The 17,917-nt window shown below is 51.3% G+C and overlaps 1 protein-coding gene across 2 annotated transcripts in view; it reads right to left on the bottom strand.

The window, feature by feature from the left end:
• DHRSX (dehydrogenase/reductase X-linked) overlaps positions 1-17,917 on the bottom strand; it is a 149,334-nt gene that overhangs the window by 120,663 nt on the left and 10,754 nt on the right. The window lies entirely within an intron of this gene.

Raw genomic sequence — 17,917 nt, 5'->3', positions numbered from 1 at the left:
GGGAGTAGCATTTACGAGCGCAGATGAGAGCCCAGGGTCAATGCTCCCAGGCAACATGGGACAGGATGTAGGTTTTACTATTACTCAGGTATGGAGAAGGACAACAGACCAGGTGATGAGTGCCCGTTGTTGCAAAGCTAGTTTTTGCACACAGTTCCCAAGATGAGGGGGCCTGCCATGCCACCATGCACCATGGAGCCACACATGGGAAGCAACAAGGTGGGTCAGGAGGCAGAGGGACACGGAAATGTGGTCAGGAGTCTTCACTGTGGGAAGAAATGGGTCAGGGAAGCAGGTTTAGCAGGTTTAGCATGGGCTGGTGTGAATCATTTCAGTAGATTCTGGGTCACAAGGGCTGTCCCTCCGTGTGTGTCCCTGGTCCTGCAATGATTTGCGTGGGTAGGGTGGACAGTGGCCAACAATGTGGTCCCAGACGTGGTGGGCAGAGGGCTGTGGATGGCCTGGTTTGCACTGGAGAAGCAGAGGGAGAGGAAGAGAAAATCTCAAGCAGACTCCACGCTGAGCACAGAGCCCAGGGAGGGTCAAGAGTCAGACCCTGAGATCTCAAGACCCTGAGATCATGACGGGAGCCAACCAAGAGTCAGACGCTTAACCGACTGAGCCACCCAGGCTCCCCAAAGATGAACTTTTTAATAAACGGTGTTGGGACACGTCAATAGACATTTGGGAAAAAGGCAAAATTAGACCCACACCTCATACAGTACACATCAAAATTAACCAAGGGGTAGAAGTTACACAATGAACCTATTAGGGGAAAAAAGCATGTACCCATCTATCTTTAACCTCAGAGTATGAAACAGCTTCCTAATTATAAGTCAAAGTTGAGAAGAATAAGTAGACAAATTTTGCTACTAAAATAATTTTGCATGAAAAAAAAAAACCCACAACCAAAGCAAAGTTAGAAGTAAATGATAAATTAGAAAAAAAAAATTTGCAACCCTGATCACATGCAAAGGGCTATTTTCCTAACATGTAAAGAGTTCTTACAAATCAAGAAAAACAACACCCTATGAAGAAAAAGGGTGAACATAATTGTGTATATGAAAACATACAACATGGTCCTTACAAAGGTGTGTGAGTTTTTACCCAAAAAGAGAGATGTTCACAAAAACTCACTGAGACACCATCAGACTTGACAAGCCCAAGCATTCTGACACCACGCTTCTCTGACACAGTGCTGGTGAGCAGGTGCTTGTGTATGCCGTGGGTAGGAATGCAAGAGGGGAAAATCCCAATGTGGGTAGGGATCCTTGGGCAGTATCTAGTGCAACCTGAAACGCATTCATCCGTTGACGAAGCAAAATCACTTCCAGGAATGTGCCCTGGAAACCCACAGTGGACCCCACGTTTCTCACTGCAGCCATGTCCCTGGTGTCCACAGTCACAGAGGAAGCAGTCCTGAGTGCCCAAGCGCAGGTGAGAAATTCCACCTGCAGTCACGATGGGCCGGGAAGACATCCATAACATTGGAAAGGTGATCGTTTCGGGGTTCTCAAGCTCACGGTGGTGCTCCCGACTGGTATGTTCATGACCCCTATGATAAACCATGACGGTATTAGGGAATAATGCTCTGAAAGAGCTCATGGTTCTGTGGGATGTCATGCAAGCACTAAGACCTTGTGTGTGCTTCTAAGTGTGGTATCCACACCCATGCAGGAGGCCTCTCCACTGTTGGGAAGAATCCCCATGCAACATGGAGGCCATTCCCAGTCAAGACTTAGTCTCAGACGTATGGGCCCAGGGGTGGTCATCTGTGCTCACGGTCCCATCTAGACAGCTTTCGTCTGCCCTACGTGGGAAGAACAACCCTCTGCACCTGCACGCTTTGGCTGGCCTCCTCCCCCCTCAGCCAGTGTTGCCCGGGCGCACACACCTTGTCTCAGGTTCCCTGTTCCTCACTACCTGGCCCAACGGCAGGTGCCAGGCTGGTGTTCCATGAATGTTCACTGACTAAATTAATGAGCTAACCCATCCATTGCTGGATCAAGCAGAGATGGAAGGCCACTCCCTACCCTGAAACAGCAAAGGAAATGTGCCACGATGTAAATGTGGGTGTTTCCTCCCCTAAAATTCATATGTCGAAGGCCAACCCTCCAAGGGATGGGATTTGGAGGGTGGAGGTGGGGGTCTTTGGGAGGTGACCAGGTGATGAGGGTGGAGGTGGGGGTCTTTGGAAAGTGATCAGGTGATGAGGGTGGAGGTGGGGGTCTTTGGAAAGTGACCAGGTGATGAGGGTGGAGGTGGGGGTCTTTGGAAAGTGACTAGGTGATGAGGGTGGAGGTGGGGGTCTTTGGGAGGTGATCAGGTGATGAGGGTGGAGGTGGGGTCTTTGGGAGGTGATCAGGTGATGAGGGTGGAGGTGGGGTCTTTGGGAGGTGATCAGGTGATGAGGGTGGAGGTGGGGTGTTTGGGAGGTGATCAGGTGATGAGGGTGGAGGTGGGGGTCTTTGGGAGGTGATCAGGTGATGAGGGTGGAGGTGGGGTCTTTGGGAGGTGATCAGGTGATGAGGGTGGAGGTGGGGTGTTTGGGAGGTGATCAGGTGATGAGGGTGGAGGTGGGGTGTTTGGGAGGTGATCAGGTGATGAGGGTGGAGGTGGGGGTCTTTGGGAGGTGATCAGGTGATGAGGGTGGAGGTGGGGTCTTTGGGAGGTGATCAGGTGATTACGGTGGAAGTGGGGTCTTTGGGAGGTGATCAGGTGATAAGGGTGGAGGTGGGGGTGTTTGGGAGGTGACCAGGTCATGAGGGTGGAGGTGGGGGTCTTTGGGAGGTGATCAGGTGATAAGGGTGGAGGTGGGGGTGTTTGGGAGGTGACCAGGTGATGAGGGTGGAGGTGGGGGTCTTTGGGAGGTGACCAGGTCATGAGTGCCTGCATGATGGAATCAGTGTCCTTATAAAGGAGACCCCAAGGAGGCCCCTGGCCCCTTCCACCGTGCAAGGACTCAGCCAGAAGAACACCATCCACGAATCCAATCGGCCAGCACCTTAGTCGTGGACATCCAGCCACCACCATGGTGGGAAGTAAGTGTCTGCTGGTGAAGCCCCCCGCCCATGGTGTTTTTGCTATGGCGCCCCACATGGGCTACGACAAGATGCCCTCATCCCAGGCAGATCCCTTGGCTAATGCTCAGGACACCATGAGAAACAGATGTACGGGAGGAACGGGAGTGATGACCGAGCACCATCTACACCCCCTGCCCCAGCAACGGGGGTCGGGGGGACCAAGAACCTGCAGTGACACCTGGACCCGGTCCAACCCCTTAGCTTATAAGTGAGCAACGGGCACAGGAAGCCTGAACTCGCTCCAATGCCAAGAGCAGCAGGTGATCTTCCAGAATATGCTCTCCCGAGGACAGCATTATCTTCTGCACCAAGAATGCTCCCTGGCCTTTAGGTGCTAAGTAGGAAAGGTACTCACACGGATCAGAGACAGGGAGGTACAGAACGGAGACCCTCCTCCAGGCCGGCACCACATTTCCTGGTTGACAGAGTGAGTCCCACGAAACGTCTTTCAACGCCCGTGGTTGCTTGCTCCACACCCGGAAGGTGGTTTCCTACCCAACGTGTCTATGTCCAGCGTCACCGGGACCTTCCATTTACCCAGACTGAGGACGGCACAGATCCTCAGATCGTTTTCTCCCAACGCCACGATGTATCAAGCAAGTCTGTTCGGCTTCCCGCCAAGCGCGGCTCAGCTGACTCAGGGGCCCTGAAGTTATCCCCCAGCTACAGATACCGTAATTCTGAGTCCCAAGTGCCACAACTTGACTTGACCCTGGAAATCTAAACAGATTTTATCTCTACGTAGCTCATCATGTGTGTTTCAGGACGTTGAGCGGAAGAGCCCACAGAGCCTTGGACCACAGGTGAGAAGCAGCAGCTCCAGGTCAAAATCGAGGGTATGGATTTCTAACGGGATTACAACACCTCTCCAAGGGGGCATCTGTGGGCCATGGTGGGAATGAGCGGAAGGCTGAGCTAGCCAGGACTCCAACCGCCTGCTCAGCCCACCAATCTGTCCCATCACCTACGATACCATCGTCCCAAACACAGCCAACGGTCCAAGGACGGGTACATGGGACGAGTCTGTCCCCTCTCCCCAACCTTGGCTGGATATCCATTGAGAATCAGTGCCACCCAAACACAAACGTACTATCCTACAGTTCTGGAGGTCACAAATCCCCATCTCAAGGTCATCTGATTGGCAATCTTAATTTCCGTCTTCAACTGTTATTCTCTTTTAGCCTCGTGAGTATATGACATAGAGTTTCCAGGGCTTAAGGACACCGACATCTTTGGGGAACATGACTCCAGCCACCAAAATCGGAAACCAAAATGACTGTGTACATGACTCAGATGGAGAAGTCCAACCTTGTGTCAGCTCATTCTATTAAACGGCCCCAAAGTAACAACAGGAAGATGTGGCCTTGGAACCAGAACACCTCCTATCAGGACTCGGCACGCGGGAGATGGTTCTCCAAATGCAAAAACGCGCCCCGTGGAACCAAATCACACCAAAGACGGGCAGGGGCAAGAGCGGGGTGCTCCAAAGCCGGTAATTATTGGCCATACCCTGGAAATATATGTCCTGGTTGGTGAAGACAGGAGGGGACTGGTTTACAGGGAAAACCCGCACAGCCGTTTCCATGCTGATCCATAAATACACGGATGAATCTACACTTCACAAACAATTGTGATTTGCGAGACACAAGAATCACCAAAAGTGTGATAAATGGCATCGACTACTCGAGGTCACGAGTGTTGTTTCTGGACATAAAAAACTTACAATGGAAAACTTAATTTTGTAAGACATCACTAAGCCTCCCCCTACTGCGTATTACTTGTCCTTTAGAAAAAGAACACTTGTATTTTCCCAGCTTAAAACTTTAAGCATACGCATTCCCTGGCCGTTAAGCTTTCCAGGATTAACCCAAATAAACAGAAATGATTTAAAATTTTTTAAAAATTTCAGGTTAAATGTTGAACATGCCAAAATACAATGTTCAAAAGTTGGTTATACGATGCACATGAATAAGGGGTGGGGGCAATCAAAGAAATCCTAAAACTCAGTTCCTGAGTTAGATTTGAACCAGCCAGGAAGACTAAAAATCGTCTGCAGCTCTGCTGATCATAAGACCCCTCCCATGGACTCTGAGTGCAAATTCAGCTTTGAGCTTCCTAGCAGCCAAAGAGAAAAGGGAAACAATGTCAGAGATGGTTCTGAGCAGCTGACCCAGTGCCTCCCCCCAACACTGGCCTCAGATTGGCCTAAAACCCATGCTGTTTTATATCACAGGGCTTCAACACGGGCATCCCATCCAAAAGAAATGCTCACGCATGATGGGAACCCTCCATGCTGGACCCTCGCCAGCGAGAGTGGGAACATGGCAGCCATCTGCTTCTGGATGAAACAGCTCTCACCTGTCCAAGCTCCGGGCTTGGTGCACACATGGCTGCCAAGGCATCCACGCCAGACTCGGACGCTGGCCTCCCCAGATGGCACCACAGACCGTAAGGGCCCATGCAGCACACCCACGCTGGGTCCCACCCCGTGTCCCCTCCATGGAGCTCAGTGCAGGGCTTGCAAAACCCCAGGCCAGGAGCAGAACGCAGAATGGGAGCTCCTACTGGAGACGCACTGCCAACACTTCCCAGCGCCTTCCAAGTCCTGAAAACGAGCACGCTTTCTTCTTTCTTTTCTCCTGAAACGTCCTGCACGCGCCTGTTGGGTTTCCTTACAAAGGAAGAGAAGCACGTCTGCCATTGTTCTGTGAAGGCATGAGGGTTATTCTTCGTCAACTGAAGATACAGCATTGGAGGGCATTCTCGAACTAGGATGTGCACTCATGTGCATGGCGGATTACCGAGGATGCGAAGGCATGGGGCAGGTCAGAGACGCGTCTGTCCTGTGTGGATGGACAGACGGCATAAGCCCCTCCTGAACGCAGGGACTGCCCCAAAACGTGGAGGGTGCTGGGGAGGGGGCACTGAGAACATCTCCACAGGGACTTCAAAATTCCTCCTCCCGGAGAGGAGGCAGGAGGTGAGGACAGTCTGCATGCAGGCACACAGGGGTCCTGGGGAGACTCAGCTTGCTGCCAGAGGAGGGGCGCGGGGGTGAGAGCTGTGCGAGGCGGGGAAGGACCTGCAAGCATCGTGCAAAGGGGAGGTGAGGACACAAGGCGGATGCAAGAGGAGGGAATGCTGAGGAAGCGTTTGGAAACAAGACTGAGGGCCGCTTGGCCCGATGGGCAGGAGAGACAGAGGCAGACAGGTGGTGGGCGGGGCCAGAGCTACCTGCTGTGGGCCCCCCCAAGGTGTCGGGGCTCATCCCTGCATGCCAGGGAGACCCCATCCCTGCTGACCTGCTACGTCCCCCTCCTGTAAGCCCAAATGTGTCCACCATCACCATGCACACCATGCTTTCCCGATAAATGCAGTGAACCTCTTGTTCTGCAACGTGCATCCCAATTCCTCCAGGACCAGCTCAAGAAGAATCCCCACCAGTCCGCACGTAGGAGTTTTTCTTATACAAGCCCAAAGCCCTGCAGAGCCCCGCGGACAGCCAGTAACACCACTGGCCGCACCATTAGGAAACTGGTGGACGCAGACACGAAACCAAACTGCCCTCGGAAGACTGGTCTTGATCGCTCACCCTGCACGTAGCTGCTGAGGCTCAGAGATGCTGAATCCTATACGTTTATACACACGTGCGCTGAAATGCACACATTACACGCGTCTCAGACGCGGGCTCCCAGTCTGCATCAGGTAAGGGCATCATGGGGAGGAAGAGAGGCTGCTCCATCCCAGATCCCGCATGAACACTGGGGTCTGCACCTGCTCCATCGGCATCCCAGAGCTTCCCATGCACACAGAAGGTTGAACAAGCCATGGCGGCTAAAACCCAAAGAGGAAAGGAGAAGGTACACCCAGTGCAAAGTGGGTGGAGAGACTCCCAGAGAAAGGCACTGGAGGGGAGGTCGAGGGACTCGGTTCTCTGGAATCCACGCATGCCAAGGGTGAGCCTACACGTCCTGATGTCTGGGGAGCACACTGGCTGTGGGCCAATCCCCGTCTCTCCCAGAGAGCTGATTTCCAAAGCAAGACGCCGACACCACCACCCCCCCCACCTGCCCAAGAGGGTCCAGGCGTCACACTATCAAGTCCCCAGTCCCCGGCCTTGCAGCTGCCTTTCCCTCCCGCCAAGCCCAGAACAACCATATTACAGGTGTGAACGTCACATCTTCTGGAATAGTTGATTTTATGTGTCTAGTCAGCTGGGCCACGGTGCCCAGATACGCACTCAAACATCATTCTGGGTGCTTCTGTGAAGCTGGGTCTTTTTATTTATTTATTTATTTATTTTTGGATGTGATTAACACTGAAATCGGCAGTTTGTGACTAAAGCAGATTCTCCTCTCTGGTGTGGGTGGGCCTCGTCTAATCAGTTGATGGCGTTCGTAGCGCAAAGACTGATACCCCCTGAGCAAGAGTCCATTCCCCAGCAGATACCCTTCAGACTCAAACTGTAAGTCTGCCCTGGGTTTTCAGCATGCTGGTCCACCCTCCAGATTGTGGGCTTAACAAGTCTTCATAGTTGCATGAGCCAATTCCTTAAAATGATTAAAATTCAAAAAATATACATATGTGTGGGGGGGATGTATATACACCTATGTAGAGACGTCATAGATATGTCATATATATTTGTTTATATATATATATAAAGAGAGAGATGATCAATAAGATGGATGGATGGATAGAAGGATGGATGGATGAATAGATGATAGATGATAGAGAGAGAGAGAGAGAGAGAGAGACTAACACTGGTTCCCCCCTGAGGACTCTCTCCTTGGCATGCAGACCCTGTGTTCTCCCTGTGTCCTTGCGTGGTTCTCCTTCTGTGCATGTCTGTGTGTTCTCATCCCCTCTTCTGATAAGGACCCCAGTCCTATGGGAGCAAGGCCCACCCTACTGACCTCATCTTAACTTGACCATCTGCAGAGACCCTATTTCCAAATAAGATCCCCTTCACAGGTACCAGGGGCTGAGACTTCAACGTATCTTTTTTGGGGAGGGCACAATTCAAACCCTAGAAATTGGTGCACATTCATGCACACAGCTGTGCAAGGACACCCCAGCCTGGCTAGCGGGGCTCCCTAGGAGCACAGGTGAGCCAGCCACTCTCCCCTCTCCTTTATCTCCCAGATGCTAGTCAGTTCCAGCCCAGATGCCTTCTATGCTTCCCCCCAAAACCCGGTTGCAAACAGAGACATGGGATCACTGTCCATCACCTTGCATGCCACCATCTGTCCTGCAGAGCAGCATCCATCACCAGCGAGTCCCACAGGCCGGCTCACCTCCGACGGGGATCAGAGGGAGCTGTGGGGAGGTGCAGCTGTAACCTGATCTGCACCACACCAGCTTGTACCGGGACAGCAGCTGCCCCAAACGCACGGTGAGGCCGCCCAGGGACAACGCTCAATGCCTGTTGCTTTCGTCCCCAAACCACCTAGTTCGGCAGCCTCACGGTCCAACGGTGCACCTCTGATGTGTTTGGGGGACAAGCCCATAACTCAGATAGCAAGGAAAGCAACCAGCACCTCCCAAGACTGCTTGGCAAAGGCAAGATGTTTGCAGGCTGTCCTGAGAAGGAGCTCCCGTCCTGAGCCCGGACTATGTTTAGAGCCCTCGTGGGTCATTTTTCTTTTTTAAGAACTCAGATGTGGAGGGTTGACCTCATGCCTTGGCGAAGGCCAACGTGTAGGGAAGCAGTAACATGACAGCTCTGTACATCCTCAGCTCACTGACCACAGCACAGGAAACAAGACACAGCCCCAGTAAAGATGTGAAATATTTAAAAACATTATTTAAATAATTTACATATTCAAACACTTGGACTATTTAAATATTGTTTAAATCATTTACAAATTCAAATATTCAGATAATTTAAATATTCAAACATCTGAAAGATTTAAAATTATTTAAATATTTGAATTATTTTTATTTTATTACTTATTCATTGATTATTTACTTAAATACTTCTATTTGAATAATTTAAATTTTCAAAGATTTGAGAGATTTTAAAATATTGTTTAAGGAATTTACAGATTGAAATCCTTGAAATATTAAGATTGTTTAAATCATTTACAGATTCAAATATTCAAATAATTAAATATTCAAATATTTGAAAGATAAATTATCTGAATTATTTTTATTTATTATTATGTATCATTACATTTTGAACATTTGAATTATTTTTATTTATTATGTATTTATTACTTATTTAAATAATTTTATTTAAATAGTTTAAGTTCTCAAATACTTGAAAGACTTAAAATATTGTTTAAATAATTTACAGATTCAAATACTTGAACTACTTAATATAGTTTTTAAATAATTTACATATTTTGCTACTTGAAAGATTTATAATATTGTTTAAATAATTTAAATACTCAGACACTTGAACTGTTTAAAATATTGCGTAAATGATTTAAATATTTAAACATCTCAAATATTTAAAAATCCGATCATCAACACAGAGGGGAACGCGCTGGTGGCTGATTTTCAGTGGATGATCTCTCCACGACCATGTCTCTTCTTTTTTTTTTTTTAAAGATTTTATTTATTCATTTGAGAGAGAGAGAATGAGAGAGAGAGAGCACGAGAGGGAGGAGGGTCCGAGGGAGAAGCAGACTCCCCGCTGAGCGGGGAGCCCGATGCGGGACTCGATCCCGGGACTCCAGGATCATGACCTGAGCCGGAGGCAGTCGTTTCACCGACTGAGCCACCCAGGCGCCCACGACCGTGTCTTTTCTAAGGACCATGCAGAATTCGTGCAGGGAGACGTCGGATAACGCAGAGAGCACATAAAGAAAAGGCTGCGTTCTAAAGAGTCGGACGTGCGTCAGGTAATATCAAAGGGCAAATGACAGAGTGCGGGGCGTAGAAGAAAGGGGGCATTCTTCGCCCATAAAGGGTCTTGTGAAAGAACGTGAACATCTACCCTCCTCCTCCCCCCAGAAGAGACAAAGAAAATGAACAAGGGACTCCTGGACAGTGAATCCAAACATTCACGTGTAAAACACTCTGCTGAAACACACTCCTTTAACGAAACACGATGGAGGTAAGGCAGGTGACTGGTGCTCATCCATCACAACAGCTGGGCCCGCCCCCACACCCCCAGGATTGTTGGTCCCTGGGGGGAAAAAGTGCATGCTCGCGCCAAAACGATTCGTTTGGCCCCAAGACTGTGTCTCTTCAGCAGAGGGGCTGCCGAGGGCCGTGCAAAGCGGGCGGGTGTGTGTGCGTGTTCTCTGCAGAGGGGCTGCCGAGGGCCGTGCAAAGCGGGCGTGCGTGTGTGCGTGTTCTCTGCAGAGGGGCTGCCGAGGGCCGTGCAAAGCGGGCGGGCGTGTGTGCGTGTTCTCTGCAGAGGGGCTGCCGAGGGCCGTGCAAAGCGGGCGTGCGTGTGTGCGTGTTCTCTGCAGAGGGGCTGCCGAGGGCCGTGCAAAGCGGGCGTGCGTGTGTGCGTGTTCTCTGCAGAGGGGCTGCCGAGGGCCGTGCAAAGCGGGCGTGCGTGTGTGCCTATTCCCTTTGACCCGGCACCTCCGGTGCTGAGAACTGATGCCACGGACACACTCGCACGGGTACGCAAAGATGCTCGAACATAAAAGATGCAATGCCCACCTTGTTGACAAGACAAAGGTCTTCTGTGTGAATGCCGTTTTAGGCAAGAGTCTTTCCAGGTGTTCTTGCAAAAGAAAGCGTTATTGTTCTAGCAACGGGGAAGCAATTTTAAAAGGGTTGCATTGTGTGTGACTCCGTTTATGTGACATTCTTGAAATGATCGCATCATGCAAATGCAGAATGGATGAGCGGCTGGCCGTGGGTGAAGGATGGATGGAAGAAGGAAGGAGGTAGCGAAGCTATAGGAAGGGAGCATTTGGGAATCTGGTGGTGGCAAACGCACCCTGTGTTTTGACCATGAGGGGGGATTCACTACCCTCCATGTGCAAAGAGATCCCAGACTGCTCACCCCACCAACACACAGTTGGCTCCCCATGAAAACAAGAAATATGGAAAAAGAACAATGCATTGCCTCCCTGCTGACACATGCGTTGGGATCACATACTATATAGATTTGCAAGATGTTATCCCTGCAGGAAAATCAGGGAAAGGGTACACGAGATTTCTCCATATTCTTTCTCGCAACTGCACGGGAATTACAGTGATCTGCAAAAAGTCGAATGAGCTCGTGCCATATGATACAGTCTGCTTTTCAAAACACAAATTTAAAAACAAAGAAGTCTTTGCCGTCTTGGCTCCTGTCCCGTTGTGTTGGAAATGCCCGTGTGTTTTAGGGCTCCCATTGGAGCTGCTGTTAATGGCACGCCCTGGTCCTTTTCTCAAACGCTGAGGGCTGCACACACCTGCGTCTGCCTGCCGTCAAGACACAAGGTGGACACCAGGGGCAGGTGTGGTGTGAACCCAGAGCATGGGCAGCAACACCAACTCTGTTCGGACGCTGATGGACGCTCCATGTTACCTGCCCGAGGCAGACCCGTGCGAGCCGTCTTAACTTCCTCGTGGACGCAGGAGGGTCTCACGTGCCTCCCATCCCCCGCCATTAAGTAAGATGTCCGCATTCCCCACTGGGAGCTGAGAATGGCACTCTGTAAAGCAAGCACCCGAAATGATGCTCAGCATCGTCCTCCAAAGGGAAACGCAAACTAAAGCCACAGGGAGACACTGCTTCAGGTCTGCTAGCATGGGTCTCATTTCGGGGGAAATAAGAACATCGCCGCGCAAAGGCTGACGAGCAGGGAGGCAAATTGGGACCATCCTGGGTGACCGGTGGGCGTGGAAAATGCTTCGGGCACTTTCAAAGAGCAGCGGAGAAAGCACGTGGCCCGGCGATTCCACTCCTCGGCGTCCATCCATCCAGGAGACACGGAAGCAGGTGTCCACACACACACACACACACACACCCCTGCGGGGAGGCTCACAGCAGCATTATGCATGGGAGCCAGGGAGATGTGAACAGCCCAGGTGCCCACCGCTGGGGTCCATCCGTGGATAGAACAGGACTCAGCTGTGAAAAGGAACAGAGCTCTGATAGCTGCTGCCCCGTGGATGGACCGCGAGGCCACGACGCTCCGGGACAGAAGCCACGCTCCCGAGCCCACAGAGGACGTGGATTCCGTTTCTGTGAAATATTCAGTACAGGAAAACAAAACAACCACCGCGTGGAGAACGTGCCCGTGAGCTTTCCGAAACTTTCTGCAAGCACCTCTGACATTAGACGTGCACAATGTCTCGCCAACTAATCTCCATAAAAGTGGGGCAGAAAATCCGATAATCGGTTCATACGCACTACGAGAAAGGGAATGACCTGGGGGTCAGGTCAGTCAAGCTTATATTAGAAACAGTGTTTAGGGGCACCTGCATGGTGCAGTCGGTTACGCGGCCGAGTCTTGAGTTCAACTCAGGTGGTGATCTCAGGCTCCAGGCTCAGCAGGGAATCTGCTTGAGATCCTCTCTCTCTGTCTGCCCCTCCCCACAGCTCTTTCTCCCTCAAATAAATAAATACATCTTTAAAAAAAAAAAAGCGTTTATAACGTGACAGTCAAGAAAGGGACCATCCAAACAAAGCCAGGTATTTTCTACACACATATCCTTGCATTCCAATAAACCATGAAGAAAGGATCCAAAGGAGAAAAGTAAGAGACAAACTAGTACGTAACATAGGATTGTGTTTGAAAGGTATTCATGTTAGAGGGCGCTAAATCAAAGCGTCACAGCAATATCGGGAAAAAAAAACATCCACCAGCAAAGGGGAGGTCAGACCGTTTTCTCACAAAGCCTTCAACTGATCGGACGAGGCCCACCTGCACTAGAGAGACTCATCTGCAGAATTCAAAGTGAAGGCATGGACGGTGGGCGCGGTGACCAAAGGCGATGCGTGTTTTGCATGACGTGGAGATGCTTGGCACTTGGGGCCCTACCACACGATGCAATAAAAGAGTTGCAGACATGTGCTCTCCAGCTGCGAAGGGGTCCAGCCCCATGTCCCTTCCACATAAAGGATGTATGAGGGTTCTCCCAAGAAACACATCAAAAGACTATGTGGAGAGAGAGACAGAGATTTAATTTAAGGAACTGGTTCACGTAACTGCATATATTTTAGTCTGTATTCTGCAGGGTCGACCAGCAGGCTGAGACCCAGGGACGAGCTAATGTTGCAGCAAGAGTCCAAAAGCCACCTGGAGACAGAATTTCCTCTTTGTCCGGAGAGGTCAGTCTGTTTGCTCACAAGCCTTCAAGCGATCGGACAAGGCCCACCAATCCAAGGGGAAAAGGGAAGATACAAACTAGTATGTACCGTAGGATTATGTTTGAAAGGCACTCATCTTGTAGAGCGATAAATCAAAGCGTCATAACAAGGTCAACAAAAAAATCACATCCACCAGCAAAGGGGAGGTCAATCGGTTTCTCACGAAGCTTTCAACTGATTGGACAAGGCCTACCGACCCTAGAGAGAGTCACCTGCTTTACTCAAAGACTACTGATTGCAGTGTTAACCTCATCTAGACATACTTTCTGAGCAACATCCAAACTAGTGTTTGACCACATGTGTGCACACATGGTCCAGCCAAGATGACGTAAAATTAACCATCACAACATACACATCATTCCATGCAACACAGGTGTAGACCGACAGCCATCACCCAGAAGCTTGGACCCCCCCCTACGTGAGTGAGCTCCTTCGTGAGCGAAGCCACTGCCTCGAGCAAGGACAACGGGGGGACCAGAGCGGTAATCCCCAAAAAAGCACTGGGCGGAAGCCAAGACCCAGACGCCCTGTGCACGGCAGGCTCCCTGGAAAGGGAGGACCTCCTTGTTGAGCACGCTGGTGGAGCAAAGCCTGAGGTCAGCAACAGAAATGGCAGGGACCCAGGTGGGGGACGGCCAGCTGAGCCAGAGAAGCGTGGATGATGCACCAACATGGTGCCACGGTCATGAGCGGAGGACCGGGTGTCCAGCACATACCAGCACATCTCGACACCATGATACACCAGCGCAGATGTCAGGCAAATAGGTCCTTGTGCCTTCAATGGTGGCAGAAGAGGGAGAACTGGAGCCGGACGCTGGGCTGTCTGCTGCCCAACAAGCTTGCCTTCTGTGGTCATAAGCCTTCCGTCTCAGGGCCGCCGCCGTGAGGACCCGTGACCACCGCCTGGAGATTGACACACATCACCGTGCGGCAAAGGGAACGAGCTCACCACCCCGGCTGCATCGCAGAGGTGGTCTGAAATCAGGAGATGGGGGGGAGCGGGGCTGGAATTACTTCCCTAATGGACCAGCCCTCCCCAGACCCAGGCTCTTGGCCCAATCCCACGTGCACTGTGCAGGGACGAGCTCATGTTGCAGCGGGAACAAGCTCTGTGCTTCCTCCAAATGCTCAGTCTTGCCCCAGGAAAGCTGCTCCAGCATCCCGGGCTTGAAACGGGGCTCCCCGTGGACGGCTGACCAGAGAAACAACTCAGAGATCCAGCCAGCCCCGCACGCTGCCTCAAACAGCAGGAAGACAACACCGTCGGAAAACTGTTTTTCACACGTTCTGACCCCAAAGGGACCAGGGCATAATGTGCTCTCTTCGGAAAGATGATGCAAGTGACCTTCAGCAGGTGGATGGATGATGCATAAGGTGCAGTCTGTTCAGGCAAGGGGAGTATTAGTCAGTGCTAAATAGAAATGATCTATCAAGCCGTGAGAAGGCACAAAGTTACCTTACGTGCATGCTGAGAAGGGAAGGGAGCCGGTCTGAAAAGGCTCCATCCTGTGTGATTCCGGCTCTAGGACATTCCAGAAAAGGCAAAACCGCGGAGACAGGAGAAAGATCAGTGGTCGGCCAGGGATGGGGGACGAGGGATGGGCAGGTGCAGCACTGAGGATTTTTAGGGAGGTGCCAGTCGTCTGCGCGACTCAATAATGATGCACACGTGTCATTGCACATGTCTGCAAACCCACAGTTTGTACAACCCCAAGAAGAAGCCCTAACGTAAAGTATGCTTGTGGGTGCTAATGATGTGTTTGTGCGAGTTCGTCGATTGTAGGAAACGTACCGTCTATGGGGCAGGTATGCATGCTGGGGAGGCTACGCATGTGTGTGGTCATGGGGGTACATGGGAAATTTCTGTATGTTCCCCTCAATGTTGCTACTGGACATATTTAATTGCATGCCGGATATGTTTTTATTTTAGGCTGGACCTAAAACCACTGTAAAAATAAAAAATAAAATCTATTAATTAAAAAACAAACATGATGTTGAGGAAGGGTGAACACCCACGGACACAGCCGTCTGGGGAGGGTCCCCGGTGGTGTGAGGATAAATGGGAAGAAGAAAACATGCCCCGTGTGGAAAACACAGAGGGTGTTTTCCGGGCGTGTTGTTGGTATTTCCAAGGAGCACCGTTGTGCAAGGAGGGTTTGCTCCCTACTGTGCGCTGAGAGCAAACCATGAGCACTATGGGAAAGCAGCGTGGTTCCTGGGGAGCGTGGATGGGGGATGTGACGGTTGGGACCCAGCCCAGCTGCACCCACTCAGGTACTTGTAGGAGCCAGCTCGAGTGAGGGTTCGTCACACATGGATTGAGGGAAGCTCAGAGAGCTGGTGACACATTCCTCCTGGGTGTGTCTGTCTGTGAGGGTGTTTCTGGAAGAGATGAGCATTGCATCTGGTGCACAGTAAAGCCAAGGGCCTTCTGCACCGTGGGTGGGCCTCGTCTAATCAGTTGACGGTCTGAAAAGCATCAGAGAACGTGCAGGAAGGGGGAGAACGCGTCACACGAGCTATGGGTTCTGTTTCTCTACACATCCCTGACTCACACAGCCTGCATAACACCCTAGAAAGGAGCGGCTTTAAAACGACACACGTTTACTTCTCGAGGTCCTGGAGGCTGGAAGTGGGAGATCCAGGTGCCCGCTGGTTCAGTGTCTGGTGAAAACCCACCCCCTGGATTGTCAACGGCCACCTTTTTGCTCTGACCTCACATGATGAAGAGACAGAGCTCCAGCATCTCTCCAGACTCCTTTCCTCCACGACCATCACTCCCTGCTCTGCCCGCCACGACCCCGACTGTGTATCTGCACCTCCTGTCCAACCACGTGTCCAGGCCTAATGCGTTCAAACTCCTTACTGGGGTGGCCAGGAAAAGACAAGGCCAGGGAGGGGCTCAGCCAGCCTGCCACCCACACCCTCGCCAGCCCCTCCAAGGGGGTGTCCTTCATGCTGGACACCAGCCAGGCAGCCTGTTTTGGCTCAGATGCCTGCACCCTGGTGTCTTTGCCCTGCCTGGACCTCCCCGTGTGTGGCCCTCTGGAGAACCCCTCTCCAGGCTCACAGCCCAGCCTGTAAGGAACAGGCTCCTCTTTGGGGAGGTCCCAAGGCAGCCAACATCCACTCTGCCCATCCCCTGCAGGGCCCTGCCTTAGTGTCCCCTGCAGGTGGCTGACATTGCAGTCTGCTGACCTGACCCTAATGTCTTATCTCCCTAGCCAAATGTGTGTGAAGGGTTGGGAGCCACGCCAGCCTAGGAGGCAGGGGACCAGGCACTGAGTGCAGATGGATGCTCTACCCACCTCCCCTGGCACAGAAGCTTGAAAGGTCCAGTCCTTGGACGTTCCCTGTGACCTGGGGAGGCTTGACTGTAGGAATCACATGGTTCCTTCCAGAATGATTTAGAAAGTGAGCAAAACTGCAAATCCGCGACACATCAATTGATGACAGCTGTCCCATAAGGAAACATCATCAACCCATTAAATGTCACGGAGGTAGAATAAAAGTCACTCAATGCACCTTCAGTTTAACCACAAAACTATAGGATGGATGGATGGATGGATGGATGGATGGATGGATGGATGGATGAGTGGATGGATGGATCAATGGATGGTTGGATTGACAAATAATAGATACATGATAGAAAACACATAGAAACATAGATAATCAATAGGCAGGTAGAATATACAATAGACCATAGACACATAGAGGACACAGACAGGAGCTATATGTCATCCATTCCACACAGGCACGGAATCACAAGGCTTACCACGTATGTAACCTGTTAGCCAGGGACAGAATCACAGTGAAATTTCAAGATGCCCACAAAGCACAGTGCTGATGTCCCCAGTACTGTGCACGAGGCACCATCTTTCCTTGCCTGCTGCACAGTCAACGGGTCCTTTCCGGGAAAACCCAGCCATGAGCTACCTAGGAAGAAAAGCCTCCTCAAGTACCATCTCCCAGAACCCTGAACCTCTGAGATGAGAAGCAAGGGTGCCATTCACCCCACAATAAACTCTCGGGAAGTGCCCTGCTTCAGAGACAGGTTCTAACAGAGAACAGGACAGCCCATTCCCGCCAAGAAGCCCCCCCCCCCCCCAGCACAGGTCATCTGCCACCTGCGAAACGCACACCTTGTCTCATGTCTCCACGACAATGCAGCACGTCTGGAACAATCAAGAAGCCGAACTGCCCTGGAATCAGGAGGCTGGACAAGCATCTGGAGCTTGCCTATCACCAGAGGTCTGACTGCCGAGCAGATATTCTGAGAATCCTCCCAGAATAACGAAGGCCAACATCCCCAACCAAGGGGCTGCACAGAGTCCCCCAACCTTGGAGAAACAGACTACAGGGTCCTGACATGCAGGGGCACCCAGGGAACCCAGGAATGATGCAGGTTTGGAATCACGGATCCCATGGGGGAGCCTGGGTCTGTGCTTCTGGCAAGCAGATCTGGTCTACACGGCGGCTACAGCCCATGTCCTGGGAAGCAGGATGTGGGCACAGGATTACGTCAGACGTCTGAGATGCCCATGTGCTAACAGGATGGGGCTGCTGT

Source organism: Zalophus californianus, chromosome X (assembly GCF_009762305.2).
Source record: "Zalophus californianus isolate mZalCal1 chromosome X, mZalCal1.pri.v2, whole genome shotgun sequence".
NCBI classification, from domain to species: domain Eukaryota; kingdom Metazoa; phylum Chordata; class Mammalia; order Carnivora; family Otariidae; genus Zalophus; species Zalophus californianus.
This window is presented reverse-complemented; position numbering and strand designations above follow the sequence as displayed.